General features: G+C 47.9%; 1 pseudogene; it reads right to left on the reverse strand.

Moving 5' to 3' along the window:
• LOC100720518 (nuclear ubiquitous casein and cyclin-dependent kinase substrate 1-like) overlaps window positions 1–4,977 on the reverse strand; it is a 71,571-nt pseudogene extending 66,594 nt beyond the window's left edge.
• Between the last annotated feature and the right edge of the window lie 4,965 nt (window positions 4,978–9,942).

The following is a 9,942-nucleotide window of genomic DNA, read 5'->3' on the forward strand; positions in this document are numbered from 1 at the left end:
GGCTTAGCCCCCACCACACACCTCTAAATTAAAGCAGTCAAAGTTCTTTCCGCGGAGCTTTATGAACCTCCCCTTAGGTGAGACTCTCCTCGGCTCCCTTGAAAATTTCTGGGCTGGGTTTGCTTATCCCCTTTCCCCCTAACCCTTTTGGAGTATTCTCAGTTTTTCTTTTACAGTTATTTTACAAGCTATTTCGTGGATTCATTAAACAAACAAGATTGCCTACTGTGTACTTCTTTAGTCTGAACAGACAGAGCAGCGGAAAAGACAAAATCCTGTCTACCTTGCAGCTGGGCAATGTTAGACTAGGGTGGGGTCCAGAGGGCTCTCAGAGGAGGGGAACTGAGCACATCTTTGGGTCAAGCACATTTCAGGTGGAATCTGCATGAAGGTCCAAAGATGGAGAGACACTCCCATCACACCTTCATTGCTTCTGACTCAGTGTTAAAGATAAAACGCACATCCACGCTGATTCTCACACTGGGTCAGCGTGCTAACCGCCACCACAGAGCGTCGAGTGAAGAAGTCCTGCTGGAATTGTCTCCTTTCCACTCATGAGCTGAATCCCTCCCTCTTCCTGTGCCCACTTCTTGGGAACAACTGGTGAGGGTAACGTGGTCGCACTAACTCCTCAGTCCATTTGCCTGCTTTCTCAGCCATGATGCCACCATTACCTCAGGCTCTGCGGGTGTGGGAGACGTCATGGAATATTCGGCACCCTGCAGGCTGTCACCCCTGTGTGACTTATTTTCCTGCTCATGGGAAGGCACATGACTGGACACAAGTGGACACATGATGACGTGGAGTCCCTGGCATTCTGAAAGTCCTGTCTGGTGGACCGCCTGAGGAATGGTCCGGCTCAGCTGGGCCAGCAGGTGTCGTGGGTACCTGTTCCTGCATGCCAGGCACTCCTTTCTGGAAAAGGTGCTGTCCCAGTCCTCAGTGATGATCCGTGAAGGCTGCGTGTGTTCCACAGGCATGTGAAATGGTCCTTTCAGACTTGTTGCATCCTTTTTGCAAATTTAGAACAGCATCCTCAAGGAAATGAAGCTTTTGCCACCGACCACACAGTTGTCTGAACATTGCTCAGGGAAGGGAGGGCTGTGCGCCTCCTGAACTCGCTCCACCCCTGCTAGCAGCTTCCACTGGACCGGCCGGCGCCTCACCCCATGAGGGCGGCTACGTACCACACCCCGCGCCACCGAGGCCCCTGCCAACCTCAGCCACTTGTGTTTCTCCTCACAGAGCGGGGCCACCCACCCATGCCTCTCATGAGTTCTGAACTATCTTCCAGTTATTTACATTTTGAAATATTGGAGCTTGAGGAAAGCCTAAGAAATGCAATTGCTGTGTGACCGTGCATAGGCATGTGCATTTGTGGCCATTAAAATAAAAGCATTCTGCTTTGAGAAAACACAAATGCAAATACGCAAGGCAGGCTAATTGCAGGGATGATTGAATTAAAAAACATTTTTTGCTTTCCAAAAGATCCAGGTCAAAGTTCTCTTAAGTAGCCTTTTAAATTAACTATAGTTTTAATTTATATTTAAAATTATGTTACATAGAATATAATGCAATAGAATTCTATAATATATAATTGTATATTGTAACTATGTGGTCTATAATATATATTAATACCCTTTACTATGTATTAATATATGCAGTTTTCTTGAGTACTTTTGACCAGGTCTGCAGGAAAACAAAGGTCCTCTTTACATACTCTGAACAGCCAGAGGGCAGTAGCCAATATGTTGGCCTTGAAACCAGTAATAAACAGCTTCTGTGCATTTACCAAGAGATGGTTCCTTTAAGAAACCTTTAAAATTAGGCTCAGAGGTGGCAGCCCTGTCCATTTAGCTGAGCGACAGGACAAATGAAGCCCCAGGGAATGAAGTCTGGTTTGGATTTGGTTGCAGGCGACATTTTTTTTGGAGATGTGTTAAATTATGTGGAAAAGATTTGGCTTAATCTTTCAAACGAAAGTGTGCTTCCCCCATCCCCAAATCCCATCCCCTCCTACCTTAATGCACTAAAGATAACTTACTCTCTATCAGCCACCTGTACGGCTCATGAGTCTCATCGATCTCAGACGTGCAATGCAGTCCTTGGCGAGGGTAAAACTGGTTTAAGGGCCCCTCCCCTCCCGATGTCTCTAACCGTACTTAGGGATGTGGAGGACGCCACCAGCCTTTCCTCGTCAGGAAAACATGTCTAGGTAGCTTACAGTAAAGGACAAGTCTTCCCACAGCTCCATCGGTAGCGTGATAGCTCTGGGCTAATGGAATCTTGTGACTTTCGGTTTTCATTGGTAAGAGACCCTGACGTAGAGGCTGACAGCGTGACATTCTTTGCTCACATACACTTATTCTCACCGCTAGAGCGGGGAGCACAGCTCCAGGAGGAGTCACAGGTGCTGCACTTCTGATCATGCACCTCTTTCCTTTAAACCGGAGAGAAGAAATGTTTTGTTTGTGATTATATGCATTTTCCTCTTGTTCTCATTCTGTTTCAAAAGCAGCAGAGATTCCTCCACACTTGGGTCTCCGTTCCTAAGTGGGGAACGCTGGTGTGTGTTCCAGATCCATTTCTCTGGTAATTTAAGTAGCTTAGATTGTCCTTTAATAATAAGGACACCTCAGTGAGCAGGTACTGTGCACGGACTTGGCCAGTGTGTGTTTACGTACGTGACCGACAGCCTGTGGCATCAGGAGGGAGACAGTGTTGCCCACGTTTTGCAGATGGGGCCTGAGATGTGGGACCAGCAAGCACCTCCCTCCCTGTGGTGGTCACCCTAAGCCAAAAGGATGACAGACACTTCGCCTCGGTCCAAGATGGTGGAATGCAAAAATTGCTCAAAATGAGATCTGACAAAACTCCATCTCACAAGTTGACTGTGGAGTATTCTTAAGACAGGGATTTTGAGTAATAAATGTCATTTCTGTTTTCAAAAATCCCTTTGTGTTACAGAAAGCCACTGATATTTACCCTTCGAGGGCTGAGGATAGCGGAGTCTGTCACCGGCATTCCTCCTCCCCCCTTACTTCTCACCGTGTACAATGAGTTGAGCTCTTTTGGTCAATTTGGCATTATACGTGTCTCTTGCTGTCCAGGAATTACAGTATGAGAATGAGGCGCTCCAGAGGAAGCATTTGGGAACATGGATGTGACCTCGGGAGAAGCCCCACAGAAGTCACCAGCAAGACGCCTGAAGTCATCTTCAGGCGAAGATGAAGACTTGCAAAATCTTACCAAGGACCTGGGACCTTAAAAAAGAACAATCGCGGTTTGCTTTGCTGACTTTTCTTGAGCCCAGCTGATTCCTTTGTTTGTTACTAGCTTAGGCTCCTGAGGACGCGGGAAGTACCAAGTGGCTGTTCTGGCCATCGGCTGGCGTGGGGGATGCCACATGTCCCGGTGTGATGTGCGGTTAGACTCCCATGCATACAAATCCTGGGTGGAGGAGCTCCTGCACAGACTGGTTTCCAGATGAGACGTAGAGACAGCAGATGGTTGGCTCTGCCGTTTCCAGCTGAAGGAGCCTCCTCTACTGTGACTTCACCCACCAAAAGATCACCATTTGCTTCTCCAGCAGCTTCTCTAGATGGATGTCAACAGCTAGTGAGTAAAAATCCTCAGAGAAAAGTGGCTCTGATGGGAAAATGCAGATGCCGTTTGGAAAGAAAAGCATCACTTCCAGGGAGAAGGGCGGCTCTGGTGGTCCACCTGGGGAAGCCCAGCCGCCGTCCCGCCGCGTCCTCGCCACCGGGTGTCGCTGCAGGCAGCTGAGCGGCTCCGGGCAGGCGCTGCAGAGTGAGGACCTGGAGAGCAGAGCGAGCTCAGGGTGCGTTGCAGGTGCCAGCTGCACACTGCAAGCTGCAGGCCAGGAAGAGGAGCCCTCTGCAAACGCGGCGTTCGCGGCACAGCTCCCGGGACCAGGGGGGCTTTTTACGCTTTAGCTGGGGTTTTTAGCACTCGAGGCCAAGTGACCCACCTCAGGTCCTCAGCCTGGGCTGCAGGAGAACCACGTGTTCTATCTGACAGTTTGCTGTATTTGATCTTGTTTATCCCTGGACCCTCTCTCTCCATCTCCGTGACCCAGCGCGGAGAGTGCAAAAAATGGCCGAGGCTCTCGGGGGACTGGGACGGCTCCCTGGGGGCTTCGAGGCCAGGGTCTGACCCCTGGGCACCTTGGATGTGTCTTAGGATGAGAGAAGATCTTAGGAAAGCGATTTCTATCGCACATACATGATCGCAAGTTTCCCTTCCAACTTTTTTTGCTGATACAAGTGATACAAAGAACATTTTATTCTGGGGTATTAAACATTAGAATTAATAAAAAATTTCACCCATTTTAAACATTTTACAAGGGCGCGTAGTGTTCTGAGTAGCAATGTTGATTTCTAACATGCGGTTTTATATTTTTGGAGAAATTGACTTGTGTTTGCCTCATTGTCTAAACAGAAAGGCTGCTCTGTTTTCGATCCGAGCTTCCTTGTGGTACCAGCAGGATGTGCGCTTAGCAAACTAAATTTAAAAGCTGGATGCTTGGTGCAGAGGCAGTGAGCACAGCAGACTGGGTTGTGTTTGGAGCCGGCTCATGGAGGATGAGTAGTGTCATTAGGGGATTGAGAGGCTCCCTTCCCACAAGGCGAGGAAGAAACCAAGGTGGTCTTTAGCTCACTGTGGGGGTCCTGTGGGGCGGTGTGATACTGTGGTGTCTTATGTTGGCAGAAATCCCCAGTCCTTCAGGGTCTGTGTCCATTTCTTTGGCACCGGGTAGAAATCTGTTTTAGCTCAGCCTTTTCCCTGACCTGAGGATCTGCAGCTGCAGGTGACGAGTTCTGGAAACCTCATCTCCACTGTCCAGAAGCAGAAGGAGATGAGAGCCCCACAGATCTCCCGTGTTCTCCGTATCTGCAGGCTGGCATCTGTCTCAGTGCGGAGTGCTGTGGTGACAGGGAACAGGAAGGCTCGCATGCGCTGTCTGCTGTGGTCACTCACTCTGTGTAACGGGACGGCTGGAGTGACCTGGCTCCCCTACAGGGTTACCACAGACCTCAGCTCCTCCTACCCACCATTTCTTGGTGGGTATTCCAACACTGTGCCTATTGTCTTTTGGTCACAAGAAGGTTACCATAGCTCCAGGCATCATGTCTGAATCCAAAGCAAGAAGAAGGGAGAATTGACAGTGAAGGGGATTTTCTGTTGTTCCTCTCTTTGTTATGAGAAAGAAAAGTTCTGCAAAGATCTGCTAGACTTGGACTTGTCATTGGTGGAAACAACGTTGCCCGGCAACTTGGAGCTGGAAGGAAGACAGAGCGTCTTGCATTTACCACTGTCTGGTACAGTGTGGAAGGACAAGGGATTGGCAGGGACTGTTGAGTCACAACCAAGGGCCTCTGCCATCAAGTTCTGAGCATGTGTTCCAATGGGAATGTGCTTTACACAATGCGAAAATTTCCATGTTTTAGGGAAGTATTAGTTTAGTAAATTTAGCCTAGTGTTGTTTGCTATGGCAAATGTATTCCAAATTTCAAACTTTTGACATAAGAATGCAGCTTTGGAAACCACTGCTTTCCAGTTGCGGACCATCTGTGATAAATTCCTTTTAAATTTTTATTTGTTTTCTTATTTTTACTACACTAAGGCTTGAACCCATGACCTCAGGCATGCTAGGCAGGGACAGTCCTACTGAGCCATTCGTACTTTTTTAAAAGACTAAAATCTTTCCCCATCCCTTTTCAAAGAGTCTTTACTTTTTAAAAATTAAAAAAAATTTTTTTGGTCGTTTTGAGACAGAGTCTTACTATGCAGTTCAGGCTGGTCTTGAACTCATAGTGATCCTCCTGCCTCAGCCTTCCAAGTGCTGGGATTACAGGTCTGTGCTACCACACCTGGATAAACTTTGCAGTATTGATATAAAGTATGCATGTTGGTGAATTTTCTACGCATGAAGAGGAATATACAGAATAACTCTCCTAAGATGAAGGTATAATGATATGTGGGAAATGTCATTTTAAATCCAGTTAGAGAAACATTTTAAAAATTCTACATTAAGAAAATTTGTTGGCCAATGGTGGTGGTGCAGGCCTATAATCCCAGTACTAAGGAGGCTAAGGCAGGCTCACGGCAAATTTTCAGGCGAGTGTGGGCTACACAGTGAGTTCACGGTCAGCTGGGACTGCATAGCAAGACGCTGTCTCAAAAACTTTTTATGAATGAATACCGTGGGTTCAGTGGATGGATGAATTCAGTGTTCTTTGAATTGGTGACAAGGATTTTAACAAACTGAACATGTTCCCTTTATGCATTTGCTATCACAGCATGGTGGAAAGTGAGCAAAATGCAGGAGTTAAAGGACGCTTTTAAAACTTAAATGAATTTTGGTTTTCTTCCACAGTGAAGTTCCTGGTGCCTGCATAAGACTCTGACAAGAAGGAAGAGGAAACCATGGATTGAGTCAGTTTATAGTTTCAAGAGTACACATGGAGGTTGTTATAGTCAGGGACTATACACAGAGAGCAATTGGAATCAGCACACAGAATTTATGGTATTACTTTATGATGATCACCCAGAGTTAGCACAAGAAAGTGCAGGAAATCTGTCCACAACACTAAAGACATAGAATATTTAGCCAAGGGCCTGGATCCCACAGCAATGTCCCGCATGAATCCAAATGGAGACCCAGAGCTCATGACAGTGCCTGAGGTCCAGAGCCCACAAGAAGGACTCACGCCAGTCTCTTTTATGGATCCGTGCTGGGAAGGCCTAAAGGTCAGCAGTGGAAGCTAGAAAGTCTATGCCAGCAGGGTGAAGGAGCCTATAGTGCCGGTAGGTTGAGGGTTCTACCCTGGAGCCGAGAAGTCACACTCACAACAAGACCAGGGCTGCCCTGAAAAGCACCACAGTCATCCTCAGTGACACGGAGGCCTCAAGTTCCTCTGAAGATATGCACAGTCGAGTACATGCCAGGAAGCCAGCGTGATGAGTTCATCCTGGAGACCAAGTGGCACACATCTTCCTTTCCGGAGCCAGGAAGCAGTGCTCGATGTGAGGACCAGAGCTTCTCCAGGAGATCCAGCGGCTCAAATAGCAACTTGTAGGAGAACCCACAATGCCTCAATGCTTCAGTGCAACAATGCATTAATGCCACAGTGCCTTCCTTCTTGTTCTCCAAGTCTCTATTTATGCTGGCAACTTTTCTCAGGTGAGACATCTACGCTCGGCACCATGCTGATGTAATCCAGCTGATGTAAAGTTGCCCACCAGGTTTTAATCCATAACAGAGGTCTATTTGGGATGCCACCATTTCCTTCTGGGTAATCTGGTAACTATTATACGAGTGATGAGATCATGCCTGAGAGAAGAGGTTTAATCTTTATGCTTACCAGTGTAAAAACTCAACAGTTATTAGCACATATTCCAGTTGTATTTTTGTACCAGGGATCGAACTCATGACCTTGTACTTGCCAAGCAAGTGCTTGTGCTGCTAAGCTTAATCCTTGGTCTGTGGATTCCAGTTTTGCATAGGTGTTTTAAACCGCAGAGTGGCCTGCAAAATAGATGCTCCAATTACATGTTAGTCTTTACATTTTTACCCATCACGAAAAAGAAATCTATATGTGAAAATTATCAAATTGAACACAATCGTCTCAGGGAGTACAGCCTTCTGTCCTTAAATATTTAGAGCGTATCTGTAAAATCCCAAGAAGTAGGCATTGCAGGCTTGGTGTCTGTGCACGTGCGCCAGTTCTGGAAGATTGCACTCACTCCACAAAATGCAGCAAGTCCCCTCTGCTCAGATCTGTGCTGGGCTCCTCGGGGCATCAGTTAGACCTAGTGATTTCATTATTTATAATCAGTTTGGAGTCAAGGTTTGCGTACTTGGTCAGGTAAGCACAGGGGCTGTGTGAGCTCATGGAGGCCTGGTGACTGTGTGTATGTGTGTGTGTGTGTGTGTGTGTGTGTGTGAAGGACAGTTTCCTGGAAGGCGTTGTGTTAGAAAGAGTCACGAAGAAACATGGTGCTTTTTTTGTTTGTTTTTATTTTGAGACGTGGTCTCACTGTGTAGCTCAGTCTGGCCTCAGACTCATGGTGCTCCTCCTGCCTCAGCCTCCCGAGTGCCTTGATTACAGGCTTGCAGCACCACACCCAGATCAATGTGGCGCTTTCCGTGTGAAGACTGCAGACAGTGGCTGTAGGAAGAGGGAGCACCATGCGGCAGGGCTTCCTGCTTGTGTTACGTACTAGTGACAAAGCATTTAATGTTTCTTGATGGCCCCCTGATTTTCTTCGAAATGACCTCAGTTATAGCAAAAAGAATTCGTATTCTGTTCATTGAAGTTTGAAATAAAGTTTAAGAGGAGAAAAACTACGGTCTGTTTTAGAAAGTGAGATGTCTTCCCTATACCGTGGGTGGAGGTAGCTTTCTTGGCTCTCCGATGACTCGGTTTGAAACCTCCTGTGAACTCTAGCATTTTACAAGTGTGGTAGGTCCCGGGACACAAACACAGCACCTTGCTTGTTCCTTCTGCTTCTTCATCCACTCGGGGGTGGGGACAGAAGGGAACGGGAGACAGGAGCAGAGCCGGCGCGTCTGCCACGGTGATGGCTTTCTCGATGTTTCCAGCCTAGCATTTGAGGATGTCTTTCCCTGAGTGTTGAGGCCTTATCAAGCATTTTACAGTCAGAATCTTAGAATTTAATTTCTGTAAAGTCCAAAGGGAAGAAAAATCACATTCTGTGACTCACATTTTCAGCAATCATTAAAAGCACTAGGTACTTTTGGAAGTAAACCTTAAGGATTCATGGTAACGGTTGGATGTGAGTCACAGGGTCACCCACCCCTGGAGGATGTGATTAGCTCTTGCAAGAAAACACCCACGTGACCCCAGTTGAGGAACCCGTACTGAGTGGTATTTAAAGTGCTACAGGGGCGGTGAGAGGGAGTTGGGTGGTTCAGGACCCGAACAAAGGGCAGAGACCAGCACATCAGTCTCAGCAACGTCAGGAGAAACAGGAGAAGGGAGGGTGGCATTTGTCATTTTAGGAAAGAGAAAGGAAAACATGATGGTAAAGACATTAAGATGCTTATTGGACATGCAAACGTTAATAAGATCCAATAACAGTGAGCATCTTTTGAATAAGCTATGCTCAGATTATCTGACAGTTCCACTAACAGAGCTGCAGGAAATTCAGTTGCCCACAGCAGGGCCGGCTGACGTGCATCTGATTTTGAATAAACCAATATCAACTCAATATAAGTTGATGGGAAATGTCTGTCACGTGACAGATGGAAATCACTTTCCCTTCTGGAGCATGTGAGGCGCCGAGAGGAAGTGGGGAGCCCAGCGCTGCGCTGTGCGGTGCCAGGCAGGGCCTGGTGATGGGGGTTGTGGTGAGGAGGGCTTGTCACACCCAGAGGCCGCTGCTCTGGGTCTTGCGGGGACGCACTGCTACTTGGATCCCATCTCTGGGCCACAGGGTCTGGAATGTTGAGCATCCTCTGGATGCATGTCGTGGTGTCCATGGAGGGGCACAGTAGCCACTCAGCTGTGACCGCGCAGCTTTCTGGCTTGGGCCTGCAGCATGGTGAGACCACAAAGGCTGGGTTTCATCTGGGGCCTGTTAGACAGACAGACCCTCGGGATAGAGGTCCAGGGTCAGCATCCTGAAGAGCCTTCCCGAGCCATGTGCTATGAGATACACAGATCTCCCTCTTCCGAGACTGTCACAGGACACGCTGGCGAGGGTACTGTGCAAGTAAATATCAAACAGCTCTGTGCAGCACAGGTCTGCCCCGACCGGAAGGGACGACGACCTGGTTACATTTCCACGTCCCACGCTCCACACACCGTCACCCGCGTGGCCAGCAGAGCGGCCTGCAGAAGCTGTGACTATTAATGTGTTATTCCAGCAGGGCCAGGCACTGGGGGGGTCTCT

This window comes from Cavia porcellus, unplaced genomic scaffold (assembly GCF_034190915.1).
Source record: "Cavia porcellus strain 051 isolate PalLab524CR breed Dunkin Hartley unplaced genomic scaffold, mCavPor4.1 scaffold_5, whole genome shotgun sequence".
Lineage (NCBI taxonomy): Eukaryota > Metazoa > Chordata > Mammalia > Rodentia > Caviidae > Cavia > Cavia porcellus.